This window comes from Kogia breviceps, chromosome 8, assembly GCF_026419965.1.
Source record: "Kogia breviceps isolate mKogBre1 chromosome 8, mKogBre1 haplotype 1, whole genome shotgun sequence".
NCBI classification, from domain to species: Eukaryota; Metazoa; Chordata; class Mammalia; order Artiodactyla; family Physeteridae; genus Kogia; species Kogia breviceps.
Window position 1 is genome coordinate 117,105,978 of NC_081317.1, and position 22,352 is coordinate 117,128,329.

General features: G+C 50.4%; 1 protein-coding gene across 9 annotated transcripts in view; it reads right to left on the bottom strand.

Moving 5' to 3' along the window:
- PALLD (palladin, cytoskeletal associated protein) overlaps window positions 1-22,352 on the bottom strand; it is a 391,482-nt gene that overhangs the window by 147,998 nt on the left and 221,132 nt on the right. The gene's annotated exons all lie outside the window — the stretch shown is intronic.

The window sequence follows — 22,352 nt, forward strand, 5'->3', positions numbered from 1 at the left end:
AGGTCTCTAATCCATGTTGAGTTTATTTTTCTGTATGCTGTTAGGAAGTGTTCTAATTTCATTCTTTTACATGTACCTGTCCAGTTTTCCCAGCACCATTTATTGAAGAGGCTGTCTTTTCTCCATTGTATATCCTTGCCTCCTTTGTCATAGATTAGTTGACCATAGGTGCGTGGATTTATCTCTGGGCTTTCTATCCTGTTCCATTGATCTATATTTCTGTTTTTGTGTCAGTACCATACTGTCTTGATTACTGTAGCTTTGTAGTATTGTCTGAAGTCTGGAACCTGATTCCTCCAGCTCTATTTTTTGTTCTGAAGATTGCTTTGCCTATTTGGGGTCTTTTGTGCTTTCATACAAATTGTGAAATTTTTTGTTGTAGTGGCGTGAAAAGTGCCATTGGTACTTTCATAAGCATTGCACTGAATCTGTAGATTGCTTTGGGTAGTATAGTCATTTTCACAATGTTGATTCTTCCAATCCAAGAACATGGTATATCGCTCCATCTGTTTGTATCACCTTTAATTTCTTTCAGCAGTATCTTACAGTTTTCTGCATACAGGTCTTTCGTCTTCCTACGTAGGTTTATTCCTAAGTATTTTATTCTTTTTGTTTCAATGGTAAATGGGAGTGTTTCCTTAATTTCTCTTTCAAATTTTTCATCATTAGCGTATAGGAATGCAAGAGATTTCTGTTCACTAATTTTGTATCCTGCTACTTTACCAAATTCATTGATTAGCTCTAGTAGTTTTCTGGTACCATTTTTAGGATTCTCTATGTATAGTATCATGTCTAATAGTGGTGAGAGTGGGCAACCGTGTCTTGTTCCTGATCTTAATGGAAATGTTTTCAGTTTGTCACCATTGAGAACAATGTTGGCTGTGGGTTTGTCATATATGCCTTTATTATGTTGAGGTAAGTTCCCTCTATGCCTACTTTCTGGAGAGTTTTATCATAAATGGGTGTTGAATTCTGTCAGAAGCTTGTTCTGCATCTATTGAGATGATCATATGGTTTTTCTCCTTCAATGTGTTAATATGGTGTATCACATTGATTTGCGTATATTGAAGAATCCTTGCATACCTGGGATAAACCCCACTTGATCATGGTGTATAATCCTCTGAACGTGCTCTTGGATTCTGTTTGCTATCATTTTGTTGAGGATTTTTGCATCTATGTTCATCAGTGATATTGGCCTGTAGTTTTCTTTCTTTGTGACGTCTTTGTCTGGTTTTGGTATCAGAGTGATGGTGGCCTCATAGAATTAGTTTGGGAGTGTTCCTCCCTCTGCTATCTTTGGAAGAGTTTGAGAAGGATGGGTGTTAGCTCATCTCTAAATGTTTGATAGAATTCACCTGTGAAGCTGTCTGCCTGGGCTTTTGCTTGTTGGAATATTTTTAATCACAGTCTCAATTTCAGTGCGTGTGATTGGTCTGTTTATATTTTCTATTTCTTCCTGGTTTAGCCTCAAAAGGTGGTGCTTTTCTAAGAATTTGTCTGCTTCTTCCATGTTGTCCATTTTTGTGGCATAGAGTTCCCTGTAGTAATCTCTCATGAGCCTTTGTATTTCTTCAATGTCACTTGTTACTTCTGCTTTTTCATTTCTAATTCTACTGATTTGAGTCTTCTCCCTTTTTTTCTTGGTGAGTCTGGCTAACGGTTTATCAATTTTGTTTATCTTCTCAAAGAACTGGCTTTTAGTTTTATTGATCTTTACTATCATTTCCTTCATTTCTTTTTCATTTATTTCTGATCTGATCTTTATGATTTAGTTCCTTCTGCTAAATTTGGGCGTGTTTTTGTTCCTCTGTCTCTAATTGCTTTAGGTGTAAGGTTAGATTGTTTATTTGAGATGTTTCTTGTTTCTTGAGGTAGGACTGTATTGGTATAAACTGCCCTCTTAGAACTGCTTTTGCTGCATCCCATACGTTTTGGATTGTCCTGTTTTCATTGTCGTTTGTCTCTAGGAATTTTTTGATTTCCTCTTTGATTTCTTAAGTAATCTCTTGGTTATCTAGTAGTATACTGTTTAGCCTCCATGTGTATGTATTTTTTACAGATTTTTTTCCTTTAATTGATATCTAGTCTCACAGTGTTGTGGTTGGAAAAGATATTTGATATGATTTCAATTTTCTTAAATTTACCAAGGCTTGATTTGTGACCCAAGAAATGATCTATACTGGAGAATGTTCCATGAGCACTTGAGAAGAAAGTGTATTCTGTTGTTTCGGATGGAATGTCCTATAAATATCAATTAAGTCCATCTTGTTTAATGTATGATTTAAAGCTTGTGTTTCCTTATTTATTTTCACTTTGGATGATCTGTCCAAGTGGGGTGTTAAAGTCTCCTGCTATGGGGCTTCCCCGGTGGTGCAGCGGTTGAGAGTCTGCCTGCCGATGCAGGGGACACGGGTTCGTGCCCCGGTCCGGGAAGATCCCACATGCCGCAGCATGACTAGGACTGTGAGCCATGGCTGCTGAGCCTGCGCGTCCAGAGCCTGTGCTCCGCAGAGGGAGAGGCCACAATGGTGAGAGGCCCACGTACTGCAAAAATAAATAAATAAATAACAAATAAAGTCCCCTACTATGATTGTGGTACTGTCAATTTCCCCTTTTAGGGCTGTTAGCATTTGCCTTATGTACTGAGGTGCTCCTATGTTGGCAGCATAAATAATTACAATTGTTATATCTTTTTTTTGAAATGATTCCTTGATCATTATGTAGTGTCCTTCTCTGTCTCTTGTAATAGTCTTTAAAATCTATTTTGTCTGATATGAGAATTGCTCCTCCAGCTTTCATTTGATTTCCATTTGCGTGAAATATTTTTTTCCATCCCTTCACTTTCAGTCCATATGTGTCCCTAGGTCTGAAGTGGGTCTCTTGTAAACAGCATATATACGGGTCTTGTTTTTGCATCCATTCAGCCACTCTATGTCTTTTGGTTGGAGCATTTAATCAATTTATATTTAAGATAATTATTGATATGTATGTTCCTATTACCATTTTCTTAATTGTTTTGGGTTTGTTATTTTAGATATTTTCCTTCTCTTGTGTTTCCTGCCTGGAGAAGTTCCTTTTGCATTTGTTGTAAAGCTGGTTTGGTGGTGCTGAATTCTCTTAGCTTTTGCTTGTCTGTAAAGATTTTAATTTCTCCATCAATGCTGAATGAGATCCTTGCTAGGTAATCTTGGTTGTAGGTTTTTTCCCTTTCATCACTTTAAATATGTCCTGCCACTCCCTTCTGGCTTGCAGAGTTACTGTGAATGATCAGCTGTCAACCTTATGGGGATTCCCTTGTACGTTATTTGGTGTTTTTCCCTTGCTGCTTTTAATATTTTTTCTTTGTATTTAATTTTTGATAATTTGATTAATATGTGTGTTGGTGTGTTTATCCTTGGATTTATCCTGTATGGGACTCTCTGTGCTTTCTGGACTTGATTGACTATTTCCTTTCCCATATTAGGGAAATGTTCAGCTATAATCTCTTCAAATATTTCCTCTAGTCCCTTTTGTTTTCCTCCTCTTCTTCTGGGACCTCTATAATTTGAATGTTGGTGCCTTTAATGTTGTCCCAGAGGTCTCTGAGACTGTCCTCAATTCTTTTCATTCTTTTTTCTTTATTCTGCTCTGCGGTAGTTATTTCCACTATTTTACCTTCCAGGTCACTTATTTGTTCTTCTGCTTCAGTTATTCTGATACTGATTCCATCTAGAATCTTTAGTTCTTCTTTAGTTCTTCTCAGTCCTTGTTAAACGTTTCTTGTATTTTCTCCATTCTATTTCCAAGATTTGGGGTCATCTTTACTATCATTACTCTGAATTCTTTTTCAGGTAGATTGCCTATTTCCTCTTCATTTGCTTGGTCCAGTGGGTTTTTACCTTGCTCCTTCAACTGCTGTGTATTTCTCTGTCTTCCCATTTTACTTAACTTACTGTGTTTGGGGTCTCGTTTCTGCAGGCTACAGGTTCATAGTTCCCATTTTTTTGGTGTCTTTTCCCAGTGGGTAAAGTTGGTTCAGTGGGTTGTGTAGGTTTCCTGGTGGAGGAGACTGATGCCTGTGTTCTGCTGGATGAGGCTGGCTCTTGTCTTTGTGATGGGCAGGACCACGTCTGGTGGTGTGTTTTGGGGTGTTTGTGAAGTTATTATGAGTTTACGCTGCCTCTGTGCTCATGGGTGGAGTTGTGTTCCTGTTTTGCTAGTTGTTTCACATAGGGTTCCCAGCAGTGTAGATTGCTGGTCATTGAGTGGAGCTGGGTCTTAGCGTTGCAATGGCGATCTCTGGGAGGGCTTTCACCGTTTGATATTATGTGGCGCCGGGAGGTTTCTGCTGGACCAGTATCCTGAACTCGGCTCTCCCACCTCAGAGACTCAGGCCTGAAACCCAGCCAGAGCACCGAGCCCCTGTCAGCCACATGGCATGAAACTAATATGAAATCATGGTACTGTGAAACTGGCAGACATTCTTTCCTGCTCTTGACTGAAAGACTCTCCACTGAGGATCCTGGGTATCTTTTCTTTTATACTTCACTGGATTCATCCACAGTAAATAATAATCACCATGATGATGATGATGATGTGTATCTCTTGAAAATCCAAAGATTTTCTCATATGAAATCCCTGTACACTTCTTCCCAATTCTCAGTTTTCCCTCCAATGGTGCTAACTGGTAGAAGCATCTCTACACCAGCCTCTCTGAGGGCTGCTGCCCGCCTTGGCCCCAGCCCAGCAGCCCCCTGGCACCCAGGAAGTAGATCATGAAACCCCAGTGGCGGCCCAGAGATGCTCAGCCATGGGCTGAGCAGGGGGATGGGGGTGAGTGTGGTGATGTCGTGACATTTTGGTTGAATCCTGATTTTTGATTCCATCTAAGATCACACAGCTGTTTTTCTTCAGACTGTGTCCCATATAAAAATCATCACCATGTCATAAGCTTAAGAAGCCCCACAATGGAAAATAAGAGTCACTGTAATGTAACAGCATGCAGAAGGCGATATTTGGAAAACCACAATTATGACCTTATCTCGCATTTGTTCTGGAAGACATTCATAGTAATTTTACTGCAAAACACGAAGGAATCTGCATTCAGAGCAACTCGTTTGAATGAACATAAATCCAGTCATTACTCTGGGCCTAGGAAATAAACCATATGACGAGAGAGGACACTAAAAGGTGCGCTCCTGTATATAGTCTTAGCTGAGAAAGGATGATGAATACTTTAAAAACACAGGGTGCAACAGGGTTGATCGTTTGCCCAGAAGCATTAGCCATGGATGAGGTTCTCAAATGTAGATTAACAGTGGCTTCTTATGAGTTCTGGTCTACTTCTCAGCTTCTTCTCACAACCAAGGAGAGAACCACTGGTGCACCCTGCTTAAATGTATACAGGGGCAATGATGAGAGGCTGCAAGCATTCAGGGGAAGTAAAATTCTTATTAAACAAAAAAAGCTTTGGATTTTTAAATGCCTAGCTTTCTGACTTGTTTTCTTTTAAAGTACATGTATTATCGTTTCCAGGTGTAAATATATTGTACAGTACATATTTGTTGTATATTTCTCTAAAACTTATTGGCGTAAAGCAACCACAAACATTCATTATCTCATCGTTTCTGCGGGGCCAGAACCCAGCAGTGGTCTGGCTGGTCCAGCCGCAGCATCTCATGAGGCTGAGTCACGAAGCTGGCGGGGCTGCGGTCGTCCGGGCTGGACTGCGGCTGGAGGCGGCCATTCCAAGGTGGGCAGACTGGGTCAGGCTTCTGGTGGGAGGCGAGTCCCCGCCCACGTGGCCTCTACACAGGGCTGGTGAGCGTCTGCACAAGACAGAGCCTGGCACCGGGGGGCCGAGCGGGAAGCCACAACACCTTTTCTAGGTCACCTTCAGAACTGATGCACCATCACCTCCACTAGACTACTGGTGACACAGGCCAACGTGGAGGGGATGTGGTAGGTGACAGGGAAGCATGGACACCAGGAGGCAGGGCTCCCGGGGGGTCCATCCTGAATGCTCAGATAAAGGCATTCCCCTCAAATCCCTCCCGACTGCAAAGGAAGGAAACCACATAGGAACAGAGAGAGGGAGCAAAAGAAGCAGAAGAGGGAGAAAGAAAACAAGAGGAAGGAGAAGAGGAGGAGGAGGTGGGAGAGGGGAGAGGGGAGTGGGGAGAGGGGGAGGGGGAGGGGGGAGGAGGAGAGGGGGGAGGGGGGAGAGGGAAGAGGGGAGGGGGAGAGGGGGGAGGGGGAGGGGGGAGAAGGGAGAGGGAGAGGGGGAGAGGAGAGGGGGAGGGGGAGTAGGGAGAGGGGAGTGGGGAGGGGGGAGGGGGGAGTGGGGAAGGGGAGAGGGGTGAGGGGAGGGGGGAGAGGGGAGAGGGGAGGGGGAGGGGGGAGAGGGAAGAGGGAAGTGGGGATGGGGGAGGGGGGAGGGGGAGGGGGAGGGGGGAGGAGGAGAGGGGGAGAGGGGAGGGGGGAAGGGGAGAGGGGAGGGGGGAGGGGGGAGAGGAAAGAGGGGAGGGGGAGAGGGGTGAGGGGGAGGGGGAGAAGGGAGAGGGAGAGGGGGAGAGGGGAGGGGGAGGGGGAGTAGGGAGAGGGGAGTGGGGAGGGGGGAGGGGGGAGAGGGGAAGGGGAGAGGGGTGAGGGGAGGGGGGAGAGGAAAGAGGGGAGGGGGAGAGGGGTGAGGGGGAGGGGGAGAAGGGAGAGGGAGATGGGGAGAGGGGAGGGGGAGGGGGAGTAGGGAGAGAGGAGTGGGGAGGGGGGAGGGGGGAGAGGGGTGAGGGGAGGGGGGAGAGGGGAGTGGGGAGGAGGGAGGGGGAGGGGGAGGGGGGAGAGGGGGGAGGGGAGAGGAAGAAGAGAGGGAGAGACAGAGTGAAGGAGGGAGGGAGGGAGGGAAGGAAGTGGTTACTGGTAGAAACATTGAGGCACCTGAATTTAGGGCCAAGTGGACTTTGAAACGCTGAAAGGATTAACTAGATGCACAGTCCGTAAGTCCTTCTTCCGCATGAAGTGAACCACAAGCTGGGCTTAGGTGACTGATATTAAGAGGGGACGGCTGCAGAGTCGTTAGCTGTTCTTAGTCAAGAGGGGCCTTTAGGTCTTCCAAGGATCAGTGATGAAAACAGTCTGTCCAAACTCTCGCCTGCTTGCTCCCCTCCCCGCTGCTGCAGGCCCACTCTATTAGCATATTTCAGGGTTTTCAGCCCCAGCGGAAGCTTCGCTCATGGTTGAGGCTGGTTCCTCTTTCTCCTTCTCCTCTGCTTACTCTCTTCCCTAAATTCCGCCTCTACGTTATTTTGTAATTATTTACACTTTCCATCTTGAAAGAGGTTCAGATACTGAAAGCAGTAAAACCAAAATACATCGGGAACTTAAATAAGTTTTGTGGTCACTAAAATCTAGCTGTGAGTTATGGAGGCCGCCAGGAGACATAAATGGCAAAAATAAATACATAAATAAATAAATTACCATAATTGCAAAGCATTCCAGTGCTGATGCTGACACCGTCACCGACAATTATCAGGGATCGTTTACGGGGTTCTCAGAGGCCTATCGAGTGAGAACAGGAGGAAAGCAAGGGCAGCACAATCTCACCCACTCTCAGAGCACAGAACTGGGTAACAGACGCTTAAAGATACAAACTCATAACCATCTGAGCACCCAAGCCCTTGGAAATCGAGTCCTCCCTTCCAGAGAAAAGTGCCCTTAACACCTGCCTTTTTATTAAGAAACTGATTAGATTACCACGAGGAATGCAGTAACTCCGGCGTGGCACTCAAGCCGTTGACTTTTAAGTCTGAGGCTGACCTTGTAAATTCCTGCACTTGGCAGGGCTGGGGGCGACGCAGGGGGTGGTGGTCCATCTGCAAACACTGCGGCCCTGAAACCCCCGCGAACAGCTCCTGTGCCCTCGTTGGTCTCAGAGCATCAATACTGCCCTCGGCTCTGAGAACGCGACCAGCCCCCTGCTGGCTGCTGACTAAACCAGGGGCCCCGGGTCCAGTCCCCCCACCCTCTCCTCTAGTCTTCTAACCAGCAAAGAGGGAGAGCGTCTGTCGACACTGCAGTCTGTGTTTGCCAGGCCTCCTCCTCTCAAGCCAACCTGCCCTCCTTCCAGGGCTGAGCTGGGACTTGCGTCCTCGCCCTTGTGCGATCTGTGCTGCTACTATCAGGACATGTCACTGCTTCCGCCCCGATGTTAATAATGGCTTCATGCTTATTAAGTAATTATTAAGTATTAAGAAATACTTATTAAGGAAAGCGAGGTTTAGAGACATTAAGCGTGGGGCCCAAGGCCACGCACAGCTGGGCTGGGAACGGAGAAGTCAAGGGCCAAGGCTGACCCCAAGGCTGCTCCCGCATGACGTCACCCTCACGTGGAAACTGACACAGGACAGATTGCAGTAACTCAACACCTATGATTAGCTAATAGCTTTCATAGCTATTAGCTAATAGCTTTTATAACTCAACAGTCCTTAATATTAGTGTATATTATGCTGCCTGAGTGGCTCCAAAAATATAAAATGCAATCTCATGGATGTAACATCTATTGAGTCTTCCTTATGTCCAGTTACTGAGTGAGGCTTTAATGATATAGAGAACAATGGCACAGGTCTGTTGGCAAGAGCAAAATCATTTACCCAAGTATCTGTAAAGCAACCCAGGGGAGGAGAATAATACTGGGCATTAGGATGAAGGGGGGCTCCCGTTAGAAGCATCAGGAAAGGCCCTGTGGGGAGACTTTTAGCGGAACCCAGAAGAATGGCCAGGAGATGCTCTGGGAGGCCGGGGAAGAATGTTTACGTCAAAGCAGCTAAGGATGATAACTTTTCTTAACCTCACTGAATTTTTCTTGTACCTGGAAGAAAAAAATCCATCTTTGGGACTTCCCTGGTGGCGCAGTGGTTAAGAATCTGCCTGCCGATGCAGGGGACACGGGTTCGAGCCCTGGTCCGGGAAGATCCCACGTGCCGCGGAGCAACTAAGCCCATGCGCCACAACCACTGAGCCCGCGAGCCACAACTACTGAACCTGCGCGCCTCAACTACTGAGCCCTCGTGCATCGAGCCCGTGAGCCACAAGCCCACGTGCCACAACTACTGAGCCTGCACGCCTAGAGCCCGTGAGCCACAACTACTGAGCCTGTGTGCCACAACTACTGAGCCCGTGTGCCACAACTACTGAAGCCCATGCGCCTAGAGCCTGTGCTCTGCAACAAGAGAAGCCACTGCAGTGAGCAGCCCGCGCACCACAACCGAGAGCAGCCCCCGCTCGCCGCAGCTAGAGAAAGCCCGCGCGCAGCAACGAAGACCCAACGCAGCCAAAAATAAATAAATAAATAAATGTAACAATGAAAAAAAATCCATCTTTGACCTCAACTTGCTAAGATTTCAGTGATGTACGAGATTACGTTTTCTTGAAGTTGATACACTTTCCCAAATGTGCTTCATTTTATTTTCAAAAATTTTTTCTAATTAAAAAAATTTTTAAATTTATTTATTTTCTGGCCATGCAGCCTATGGGATCTTAGTTCCCCTACCAGGAATCGAACCCACGCCCCCTGCAATGGAAGCACGGAGTCTTAACCACTGAACCACCAGGGAAGTCCCAAATGTGCTTCATTTTAAAAGAAAAAAGTACACTAAGCAAGTTGTGGTCCATTTTGTAAAACAGATGATCATTTCTCCACGTGGTGAACATGCCTGCCCTGCAGTGACTGCAGGTCACGCTCCGCCCCTGAGCGCAGGCGGGGCTGTCCCTTGTTTCCAACCCTCAGCGGGTCGGGCAGGTGACAGGACGCACCCACGTGACTGGCCAAGGCGGCGAGATATTGCCCCCACGGCTGTGCTACCTGATGTGTGATGCCAGGCGGACTAGAGGAGACCCTCCCCTGGCCTTGAGGGCTTTAAAGAAGCAAACTGGTCCCTGTGACTGGCTCTGGGGGTGGCCACACGGCAGGAGTTCTAGGGACAAGGCAACCTCCACCAACGGCGAGTCAGAAGGGGGCCCTCCGTCCTGCTCTGGAGGGAGGTGAATTCGGGCAGCGGCCCCAAGGAGCCGGGAAGCAAATCCTCCCCGGTTGAGCCGCTGCTGAGACTCAGCTGCTGGGCTGACACCTCGACTGCAGCCTCGTGAGACCCAGAGCAGAGGACTCCGCAGACCTATGCTTGGACACCGGACCCGGGGAAACTGTGAGATACAACCAACAGGTGCTGTCTGAAGCCAGTGAATTTACCGTGACTGGTTTCAGAGCAATAGGAAACTAACACACTGCAGAAATCAACAAAGCTTTTTTTTTTTTTTTTCTTTCAAGGATTTGCTCGCATATTGCTCATAAGTATCTCCTCAATCAGTGCTGTCTGTCTGTCTGAATCATTTATCTATACCGGTGTTCAGGGTCGTCTGCAAGCCTGTTAAACTACATCCTGCTGGTCCCCCACCCTAAGGGTTTCGGATATAGTCGATTTGGGAGAAGCCAAAGAATCCACATTTCCCACAAGTTCCTAGCTCATTCTGGCGTTGCTGGTTTGGGGGACCATATTCTGAAAACCGCGGATATGTACCCATCTATTTTCTGAATATTTCTGTGTCAATTTACCTCTCTAAAGCAAAAGGATTACAGCAAGCACTTTTCACATAAATTATCATCTAAGACGCTGCAGCCTTCGTTTCAACGTTAACGTTTTCTCCTGAACCTCCATCCCTTACCTGTATTTCTCTTTTCTGAAGGAACAGTTACAAATAAACTCCGAGGACAGAACACAGTGGGAATATGGGATGAGTGCTGATGACAGAAGAGATCCGGCTACGTCCAATAACTGAGCTCTGACTTGGTGGTTAAGACTTTGAAATTCTGCTACAATAGGCTCAGGATCCAGGGCAAAAACAATTATTCTCTTTCTAGCAGCTGGACTCTTTCAAAATGTTGGAGTTCCTCTGATGCTATTTATAGTATCTTAACCACAAGATGTTAATATTCTCTAAAAAGCTGAGATTTGGCTTGGGCAAGCTGCGTGGCCCCCCTGAAACCAGGGGACAGACAAGATGACCGGCCGCCTGCCACCCCATCCCACAGCTTTACACAACGGGGACTGTGGTCTTTCTCTCTACACGCGGTTCAATTTCCCTGTCTTCTCTACAGATGGGGACCACACAGCCCGGATCTCCTCGCACAGCTGTCGACTCCGATCTGCTGTCTCATGGTCAAGTGCACGTGTCTGAATTTCTGACTTGAACTTGTGGCTGTCCCACTTACATCTTTCCCTGGAAAGAGTAACACGGACGGTTGGAACTAGGCTTACGCATCCTTTGCCTTGATTGTGTCCTGTCAATTTCTGTGCCTTTGCTGAGAGCTGGACACGCTTTTTACGCAGGAGTGAGACACTGACACTCCTCAAAGGGAAGGTGAAACGTCCTCCCAGACCTCACCCCCAGGGCAGGGTCCCGGACAGGACGTCCTCTCTGGGGGAGGACTCGTCTGCCTGTCCACGTGGCTGGTGTGAGCAGGACACCCGCCGACACTGCCGCACGGTAGCCGGGAAACCCTGACACACGAGCGATAAGTAAGGAGTAACGACGGTAGCTACCTGCCGTGAAGTACCTGCTGGGTGCCTCTCTCTACCTACACACAGAGGCAATCTGTAGCAAATGGACTCCAGCTGGACCGCCACTCGGCTTCATTTCACGTCTCAGCTCTGAAGTCTCCACTTACCAGCACTGGTTCTTGACGGCAGGCGTCCAGGTGTCGATGCTTTCTCTGTACGCCTCGCCAGCCTGGAATCCTGCAGCTTCCGTTCTCAGACAAGCACCGAGTCCCTTTCCTGAGACCCCTCCCCACGTCATCTTCACGGATGGCTCTCAGCCGTCAGCTACTGTCTCCACCTCCTCTGACTGTTTCCTCTTCCAGGCAGGGTCTTCAGAACTGTAATACTTTAGAGTTGCTAGCATTCATGTTTTTGACCTCTTGATACATCAACTTATTTCCTCCTTATTGTAACAGACTATTTTTGGGGGAGCAGTTTTAGGTTCACAGCAAGACTGAGCAGAAGCTACAGAGATTCCCCGTACGTCCCCCGCCCAAAGCACGCGCGGCCTTTTCCCCCCGCATCAACCTTTCCCCCCACATCAACATCCCCACCAGATGGGACGTTTGTTACAACTGATGAACCTACGCTGACACATCACTGCCACCCAGAGTCCAGAGTTTACTTGAGGCTTCACTCTTGGGGCTGTACATGCTGTGGGTTTGGACAGATGTACAGTGACCTGTACCGACCACTACGGTATCGTACAGAGTAGTTTCCCTGCCCTAAAAATCCTCTGTGCTCTGCCTACTCACCCCTCCCCCTCCCAACCCCTGGCAATCCCTGGTCTCTTTACTGTCTTCATCGTTTTGTCTTTTCCAGAACGTCACAGAGTTGCAATCACACAGCGCGTAGTGGCTTTTCACACTGGCTTCCCTCACTAAGTGACATGTGCGTGTAAGGTTCCTGCACGTCTTTTCATAGCTTAATGGCTCATTTCTTTTTAGCAGTGAATCATACTCCATCATCTGGATGGACCACAGCTTATTAATCCTGGGGGTTATGTCTAAGCCCCTGAAGTAACAACTTTCACAAGATCCACAGGTTCACGATATTCTTCTGCCCTGGGCAAAGAACTGCTGCAATACCCATAAACTGATCGGAGATGGAGAAAAGTCTGTTATTCGTGCAAATATCTACTGAGAGGCTCTCCGCGCTAAGCACCGCTAATGCTGGAAACACCTGAGAGTCAAACACGGCCTCTGCCCTCAAGGCTTCATCTTTTGTGTCACCGGTCTGCCTTCTCAGGCTTAACTGCAAATGCTGGAGTTCCAAGTCCCTCCTCCTGAGGAAGGGAATGGTCTGATTAGGGTAATCCGATAATCCAAGCAGGCTTTCTAGAATTCGCACATGCATACTGTGTGCTTAAAGGGGGAAGAAAGAAAATAAGGAAACCCTGTCAGATTAAAAGACTAGATCCAAGCTGGTGAAAGAGGAGAGAACAGCAACGAAAAACAGGAACATTTTATTGACTAGAAGGAGGTGGGGTGCAAACCTGATTTTAGTTTGGACCCGTGACTTCCTGGCCTCAGTGTGGTCAGGATAAGATAAAACTTAAGGAATGGATCTGACCGGATCGGCTCGACATTCCTGAGCACGTACAGCAGGAAAAAATATGTTAATCTGCAAGTTTCATTCAACCCCCGTCTTCTCTCGCGCACACAGGACTCAGCACCTCCCAAAGGTAAACTGTTCCTCTGGATTGTTTAGATCACACGCAGAACGGCTCCGGTAGTTCCTACATCAACAATGCTTTTACGAGCAACCGAAACAATCACTTGGACTCTTGTAAGCGGAATGGATTCAATTTTCAAAGTTGACGATGACAACACTGGAACGAAGAAGGAGTGAAAATAGTAGGAGAGGAGTCTTTCTAGTACACACTTCGCGATACATTAGAATATGTGCTTTTACAGGGAAACATTATTAAAATGTAAATATGGGAATGTAACCACGTAGAAACACATAATCCAAAATAAAATCTCAGCTATTATATTATCTCAATTCTCTTTTTTTTTTTTTTTTGCGGTATGCGGGCCTCTCACTGTTGTGGCCTCTCCCGTTGCGGAGCACAGGCTCCGGACGCACAGGCTCAGCGGCCATGGCTCACGGGCTTAGTTGCTCCGCGGCACGTGGGATCTTCCCGGACCGGGGCACGAACCCGTGTCTCCTGCATCGGCAGGCGGATTCTCAACCACTGCGCCACCAGGGAAGCCCTCAATTCTCTTTTTAAGTATTACCTTTTTTTTTTTTTTTAAAGAATGCATCATTATTTGCCCAGCATCTCAGTCTCTAAACTAACGACACTGCCTCTGCTTGTACTTTAACATACCCCATAGAGTGGGGCACCCCCAAATAGCATTCATTATATACAAAGATGAGTCCAAAGAATGGAGTAAAAGCAATATTGAATGAGGACACTTGGGCCCTGGGTCCTGGCTTTGATAGTGATGATTGGTGATGATCATAATGATAATATTATCGATTTTTAGTCACTTACCGAGCGCCAGGCATTACGCTAAGAGCTTTACATGAATGTTCTCTCGTGTAATCATCTCAAGAGTCCTGCAAGCGCCAATGATGATGCCATTTTCTAGATGATAAAACTGAGGCTCAAAGAGGCTGAGGGGCTTGTTCAAGGTCACGGCCAGAATAACGAGGCGGTGAAGATTCACGCTGAGGCCTGACCCCAGAGCCTGTACTGCCCTCTTCACCGTAAGACCTCCCCTGCCAAGTCTCATCAGCGGTCTCATCTCGTCTCCTAGAAAAACGGAGGCGCTGGAACAACTGACTGAGGGCGTTCTGAACTGAGGTTCCCTCTGGCTTTAAATCGCCTGAATCCTTTGGTCCATTACCGGGAGACCGTGAGATCGGAGTCCTATTTTGCCCAGGGCTTTACCTGGGCCGTGTGTGGCTCTGTTCTGCACGCCTGGGAAATTCGCGGACTCTGTCTGTGAGCCCGAGATGGCGGCAACTCCGCAGGTGCCCTGCGGGCCGACCACGGTGCAGAGGACGGAGAGCTGCTCTGAGGGGGTGCCCGTGCCTCCCGGTCTGTGTCCCTCACCAGGCCGACCCAGCCAAGCGAAGGGAAGCAGACAGGAGAGGCCCCCAGGGACCGCCCTGCGTGCAGCTCACCCTTTCCCCGAACTTCTATCAGACACCACGCTCTCCCCCGAGGGTGGTCTCCCCTGGGTCATCTGGGGAGGGATCTGCGGGTCACAGGGAAACAATGGAACCAAGGCCATCGCCACCGAGGGTGGTCCTCTGGGCCCAGGGCTTTCCCGGGTTGGGAGTTGCTGGCTTCTGACAGCAGGCTGCTCCCCCAACCCTGCTTTGCCGGGGAGGCCAAGGGCGGAAATCCCCGCGGAGCTTCCAGACTAGTTTCCCTCTGGGGTCCACTCTATCTGAAGCAAACACTTCCCAGACCCAGGAAGCAGCCGCCCAATCTGCTATATTTGTAAATTGCCAAATCCCCCCCGTTTATGCTGTGTTTGTTTTGGGAAATCCAGGAGATGTCCACAGATACACAGAGGGCTCCGGGGGGTGTTTGGTGGACTGCAAAACTGAACCTCAGCGAGAAAGTCAAACTGAAGCGAGCTTTTAGTTTTGGGCGCCCTGCCAGGCCCGAACAAACAAAACAGGCAGAAAACAAGCAAGGTTAGAGGTCCCGTCAGCGACCTCATTCAAACTCTTTCTGTGCAGCGGAAACGGGCGATCTGTTCCAACCAAAGCTCTCTTTGACCTGCAGCTGCTTACAGACCTCAGATCACATACTGCTCACCTACTAGGGACTGAGTACAACCGAATCTTTCATGACGAGGTGAGAGGGGTTTTGAGCGAAGGAGAGGCTTTTCACAGGACTGCCTGACCACAGGACAAGAAGCGTCATCGCTCCAGCCCTTGAACAAAATCTGCGGTGTCCCCACGTAAAAAACCCCAAGTGTAACCGAACTAAATTAAATTTCTGTCCTAGACACTGTGCTGCTTGAGACGGCTGGTGCCTCCACGGAGAAGTCCCTGCTCCAGAACAGGACGGCCTAGCCGTGTAAGCGGGCGGCAAATGGATAAATGCCACGCAGCGTGACGATAAATGTAACCCGTCCATTAAGCCCACTCATGTTTCCTGAGCGCCGACGGTGTGCTAAGGCTGGGGTAGCGCTGGGGCAAAGCTCACAAGACGGACACGGCCTGGTTTGCGAGAAGCTGTCGTCTCGTGGGGAGACCACCCTCAGAGAGCAAAGACACGAGGGTCCCCAGGGCGGAAGCCCTCAGGCCAGCGGGGGCAGACGGCGACCGAAGGCTGTGCGTGCCTCCGGACGGCGGGGTGTGGGCCGCTCGCGGGAGGGGCTGGCCAGGCAGCTGGAGGAGCACAGGTGCGGAAAGGCTGGCAGTCCCGGGGCGGCATCGGAGCCACCGAGAACACGGAGGGAGGCTGTCAGGGCGCCCTGGGTTGTTTAAAGGAAATGCAACTACATGCAATGAACCGCTTGCTTGATTTCTCATCTGGTACTGAACAGGGGGGCTAGAGCTCACTACCCACCGGAGCCCCCGCTCAGCGTGGGCAGGGCTGGGGGGCTGTAGCCAAAGGCCCACAAACGCAGCACCCCAGCAGGCCCGTGCAGCCTGCGACACCTTTCCAAACACTAAGCGCTGTTCACAAGCTCCCACGACTGATTTTCCTACACTCTCGACGGGAAGCACTCTCCCACTGGGTTGGTGTCTGAAGCGCCGGAACGGCGCAAGAAAGAACTCCTGGGCCAGGTGTGTTCCCAGAGCAGAAACCGCCCTTGTCCCCAGGCCGCCGCGCGTGTGGCCGTCCAGCCAGACGAAGCATTTATGATGTAGGCCTAATACTTTAAACGCACACAGTCTTCTCCTCCGTGTGCCTCCGGGACAAGGACGGCCTCGATATGGAGCCAGAGGTCAGAGAGCCAAGGGCATCTCCTCTGTGGGAAAGCAGAGCCTGGCTGGGTCAGATAAAGGCGAAGGGTGTGTACGGAACTCAAGGAGGACTTGGAACAGGCGACAGCCACCGGGCTGGCGCACAGAAGACGTGAGATACGTGTAACCAAAACCCGCTAATTTCCCCGCAGAGAAAAGGTCAGGTGGGCACAGTGCGCCCTGCTGTCCAGACTCCCCTCAGGAGAGCCAAGGGGACCCGAGGGAACCCAGCAGGCCTCGCCGGGGGCCGGCGCACGGCGACTGCGCCGTCCCCGCCGCGTCCTCATCTCGAGGCCCGGCCGTGGGGCGTTCTGGCGAAGAGAAGAATAAAGTCAGCTGCGGATTAAGCGCGTTCTCTCCCCTCTGCTGCTGACACGGTGCTCCTGGCTGCCCTCCAGGATCTGCCCGGTATGAGCTTCCCGGGACCACCGGACCTCGGCAAAGAGGCACCCGTGTTCCGTATATCGCGCGCTCCCACCCCTCGGGACAATTACTCTTATCAAAGCGATCACACATCCAGCACAAAGGCAAGGAAGGAATCTCTTCCAGGACTTGACTTCCTCACTAGCTCAGAAGCCAGCAACCTCTAGTAACAGACGTGAAGGCATATCAAAACAGTCTCTGGAAGTGTCACTGTTCCCTTTAACGTTTCTCCCATTTTTGATATCTCAGAAACACGACAGTGGCACCAACTGGCCACTGAGAGCTCCCCCCCGCCCCCCCGCCCCGAGTTTGGTTTCTACAGCCATGAGCCGAGGGACCCTGAAGCCGATGGGAAACACTTACAACGTGGGATGAAGTTAATCGAGCCCATATGACACTTAACATTCTTCTCTATTAACTAAAGGTCACTTCTTCCAAGAGACTATTTCCAGAAAGTAAGATTTCTGCAGTTGTGCAAGACTGAAGCTAATTAAACAGCAGAGCAAAATGGAAAACTGGTGTCACAGAACATTTTCAAAGATTTTAATGACATCCTGCCTGTTTTCTTAAACTCATTTGTAGTTGCCCTGAAGTTCATGAGCGGTTGGGAGGGCAAGATTTGCATCAATTTCATGTCACTGGCGGTAGGAAAGCCATTCAAAGGGAAGTGTGGCCGGGGGAGTCTTGCAGAGTCTTTTTCTACACAACCTGGCCAGCTCTTTAGGCTTCAACTCTTGAACTCTGTTAAATTAACGTTTTCTGTCTCTCAAAAGAACTTTCCATCCCAGCTACTCCAACTCTAGCTTTATTTTTTTTACCATCCTTTCCAGTTGCCTGGCGCTCAATTATCCTGAACACACCTGCTCCCTTGCCTAAGAAACTTAATATCTGTCAGTTTCAGCTCAGAAAAAAAATCACAGCATGATGACATTTTCTGGAGACGAAAGTCATAATGAACAAGCAGACACATCAACAATTAGACTTGTAATGTCTTTCTCCCATATTATATCCACAATTCAAAACGGCCAAGTCTTCCTGAAACAATCAAAATTTCGAATTAGACTGAGGGACGAAGGAGGTTTCTCTCTTCGAAAGCGCATTCACAGAAGGAAAATGCAGATGTGTAGGAGGGACCAGATAGGGAGCTCAGGGCCCCGTCACAATCTTTCTTCTTCTACAATTTGTCTTTTCAGAAATCTTTTAGGATGTTTCCCAGTGTCTGAGACCCTCTGGTGATTGTGGACGTGCATCCTTGAGTGGCTTTCAACACTCACAAACGCTTGATATACGGGGAGCTCAAGCATCCACTGAGAACGACCTGGACCATTTTCTCAAATCTTCCTGACACGGTAGCTAACAAAGAGGAAGCAAGAGGTACTGGCGCTGCCTGCTGTGTGTACAAGATCCTGTGCAACTGCAAGTCAGGAGTTGCTTTCCACGGCCAAACCACGCCGTCTGCTAACCGGGGAAGAGGGGACACAGGTAAATGCTGCGGGAGAACCAGAGAGGGGCTCCCGTTGCAGTGGCGAGGATGCAGCCCCAAGGCAAGCTCCCCGCGGGGGCGGCACACGCGGCCTGGGTGACGGTGGCCCCCCGTCAAGGCTGCTCACGTGTGCGGAGGGCGGCCCGCGGCTCCTGGGTCAGCTGTCATCAGAACGGGCCATTGTCCCTGCCTGGACGTGAGGCTCGAAGGCCTTCTGTTCATTTTCTAAGAAAGCTTTATAACTGAAACTGTCCGATAAATATTTTACTTATTCATTTTGCCATCTGCAACGTGTGACAGTCTCGGAATCACGTATGAAAGCAAAGAAGTAGAATAATGGAAACGCGAGCGACTGATGTGCTGTCGGCTGGGGTCGGTGTGAACGTGGGGGGTTTACAAGGATTAACGGGCGGAGAGGCAGGAGACAGAAGGAGCTGTCTGGATGAACTGCGACGTCCAGGCCTGCGTCGGGTGGGCCGGGCAGCGGGAACGGCCTGGGGGTGTTGGGGTGGGAGGCGGATGGATGGGTGCGGATTAGAGAAACAAAGCTAAGATTACCGAGGGCGGACGGCTGTCTGGGACGGCTGAGGGCTGTCTGGGACGCCTCCCATTCTGGCCTCCTGTGCGTGGCCCTAGCCACGCACGCCGAGGGGCCGCCTCCCACCCCACGGGGTCACCTCGTTATCCTCAGCGTGTGCCCTCTGAGAGTGAGCTCTTAGTTACAGAAAACAACTCCTGCAGCACCGCTGCTTCCAAATCCTGACTCCCAACCAGTTTCAAGCTCCCCTTTCTCCGATCGGTTTCCGACCACAAAACCAATGAAAAATACAGAATGAAATGGCCTTGGCAGTTGAGAAGTAGGACAAAGGTAATGTGGGTTAGAAATGAGGGCGAGGGGTCAGATGCCTTCCGTGCCTGGAGCTCACAGATGCTGCCCTGGGGAGACAGCCCGTGGCCACGTTGGCCTGAACCCCAGCCGAGGCCCGAAAAGTTGCATCCGTCTGGGTCTCTGAAGCAAGACATTAACCTCCCGACGGCCGGATTGTTCCTTTGGAGGAGCAAGGGCTGAGCGATTCCTTCTTTCGGCCTCTCTGTCCTGGTGGGTCTCAGGACTCTCGGGGCTGCTGGGGACCCGGGGGGCAAAGAGTCACCCCCAAGAGGCTCTTAGTGAGTCGAGGGAAACACGGAGGGGTTAGTGAGGCTGCCCACCTCTGTGGAAAGAACCAGAACCTCGCCAACCTCACCGGGGAGTGCAGAGGAGAGGTCGGGGAAGACAAAACAGCGAGCTTTCATTCTACCACGGAGCACCTTCCCGGTAAAGGCATTTCTCCCAGAATAAAACCCCGCCACCCGCCTTCTGTGTGTCAGTGCACACGCTGCAGGCCGAGAGAGTCTTCTCCAAACTCCTCGTGACCAAGAGAGCCGGCTTCCTCCGAATGGGCCTGAACGTCGCCAAGTGTGTTTTCTTTAGTTTCTCACCCTACAGATGTCTTCTTCATCTGCTGCTCAAAAATATCAACACTCACGTACGATTTTACTTTAAGAGAGAAAGCTCCTTTCCAACCCCAGCCCAGCGGGATGGCTCCCGCGAGGCCGGGCCGCCATCAACACGGTGGTGACCAGAGAACGCACCCCATCGGCGTTCACAAGCGCCTCCGCCTCGGGCACGCGGAGAAATGGGGAAATTCGCCATGACGGGAACTGGAGCCCCACCAGGTGTGTGCGCTGACCCCCGGCTCGACACAGCCGCTGGGCCGACGGAATGGGCGGTGCCCCGCACTGCGTCCGAGAGCAGCCGTCCAGAAAGCGGAAGGGGGTGCAGAGCCGCACCAAAGCAGCTCCGTGCGTTGGTTACCTGCGTACCTGTCAGCACTCCCAAAGGCCCACAGACAGTTCACGTGGGGGAGAACGAACTGCTGAGGGTCCAGTGGAGCCCCAGAACCACCACCACCACCACCACCGAGCAGGCTCCGCGTATGTCTGACACCAACCCAGCTCAGAGCTCCCTCGGCGGTGAGCGCCTGGTTCATTCCGCAGCCTTGAGGACGAACGCCGAGCGCAACGCGTGCGTCCGCCCTGCGCCTTCTGGGGGGCGAGAAAGGGCGGGGTGCTTGAGGGACAAGGGACACGGACTGGCGTCTCACTTTACGTGGACCCGCAGGCAGCAAACAGGGCAAACACGGGCACCCACCTGCACGCCTCCTTGGGCTCCAAAGGGCTCCGGAGGCCGCCTGGGAAAGAACGAGGTTTCAGGAGAACCCCCCGTGCAAACCCTTTCCATCCACCAGACAAGGCTTGGAACAGGTCGCAGCTCACGTCCCTCACGTCCCCCTGGCCCTCTGCAGCTGCCTCCAACCGTCTACTTTGCTCCGTCTCTGCACCACGACCGGTAGCACATTTTGGCCCCTGGGGTCGCTAGTCATCGGAGGCAAGAACTCGAGGGCCTCTCTGGGGATGCTTTTAACCTGCCGGGCACACAGGGGTCCACTCGTGGGAGCTCCGTAACGACGGCCACGTCGAGCTCCGTCCTCTCAGGTAACAGATGGCGGGTCTCTGAACACCGGGCCCTCTGAGCTGTGAGTCGCCTCGGGAGTTGGGGTGACGGCGCCCCGCTGCCGGTCCTCGCTTTCCCACCCTTTCTGGGACCCCAGACACAGTCGTGGTCAATGACACTAAGGAGGAAGTCTGCTGGGAAGGCATTTCTCCAGAACAAAAATAAACAGAGCCTCACAAGACACATGGCCTCTGCCCCGTCCCTCCTGCTCTGGACACTGGTGCGAGGACAGGGCGCTGGGGGCTGCAGCTGCCTCACAACCGTGGCAACTCCAGACACACACTCACATCCCTGAGCTCCTGAAACAGGCCCGGCCGCTAGCACGTGGATGTCCTCTGTGTGTGTGTGTGCGCGTGTGCACGTATGCGTGTGCGCGCACGCCTCAGTATGTGTATATAGCAAAACTAAGGCATGTTAATTATTAAGGCAAACATTTTAAACTCACAAAATGATGCCATTTAAATATTATTTATTTAATTAGGCTGTGCCAGGTCTTAGTTGTGGCACGTGGGCTCTCAGCTGCTGCGTGTGGGATCTTTAGTTGTGGCGTGCAGACTCCTTAGTTGCGGCATGCGGACTTAGCTGCGGCATGTGGGATCCAGTTCCCCGACCAGGGATCAAACCTGGACCCCCTGGATTGGGAGCGTGGAGTCTTATCCACTAGGCCACCAGGGAAGTCTCTGATGCCATTTTTTGAGAAAGGAGAAATGAAAGCAAAACTGAGGCAGTCAGGGCTTCCCTGGTGGCGCAGTGGTTGAGAGTCCGCCTGCCGATGCAGGGGACGCGGGTTCGTGCCCCGGTCCGGGAGGATCCCACATGCCGCGGAGCTGCTGGGCCCGTGAGCCGTGGCCGCTGAGCTTGCGTGTCCGGAGCCTGTTGCTCCGCAATGGGAGAGGCCACAGCAGTGAGAGGCCCGCGTACCGCAAAAAAGAAAAAAAAAAAAAAAGAATATTGTGTTCCTCGAGGTTGCTTTTTAAAAACTGCTGCAGTAGCTTATCTGGGACAAAGGCTGATGAAAGCTGAAGCCAGACATGAAATAATATAAGAAAGTGGTTGCCCAGAGCGGAACGAGGCTCAGACCAGAAATACGTTCCAACGAGAAAAAAAGGAGACTGGCAACTCCGCACAGTCTCAGGCTGCACCATCCCCCGGCCTCACCCCCACCCCAAACCTTTTAACATGGAAACAAGGCAGGACATACCTAGACTGTGGCCTAGACACCCCGTGTGGGCTGTTGAGCTACTGACGAGCTTTGTGTAGCAGAGGCCCACGTGGTTCCCTCCACCCGCAGGACAGATAACGTTCTCAGCTCGAAAGGAAACCAAACCCCAGGACTTATACCACTGTTTAACGTTGAACTTTAAAATACTAAATACTGTTCTTA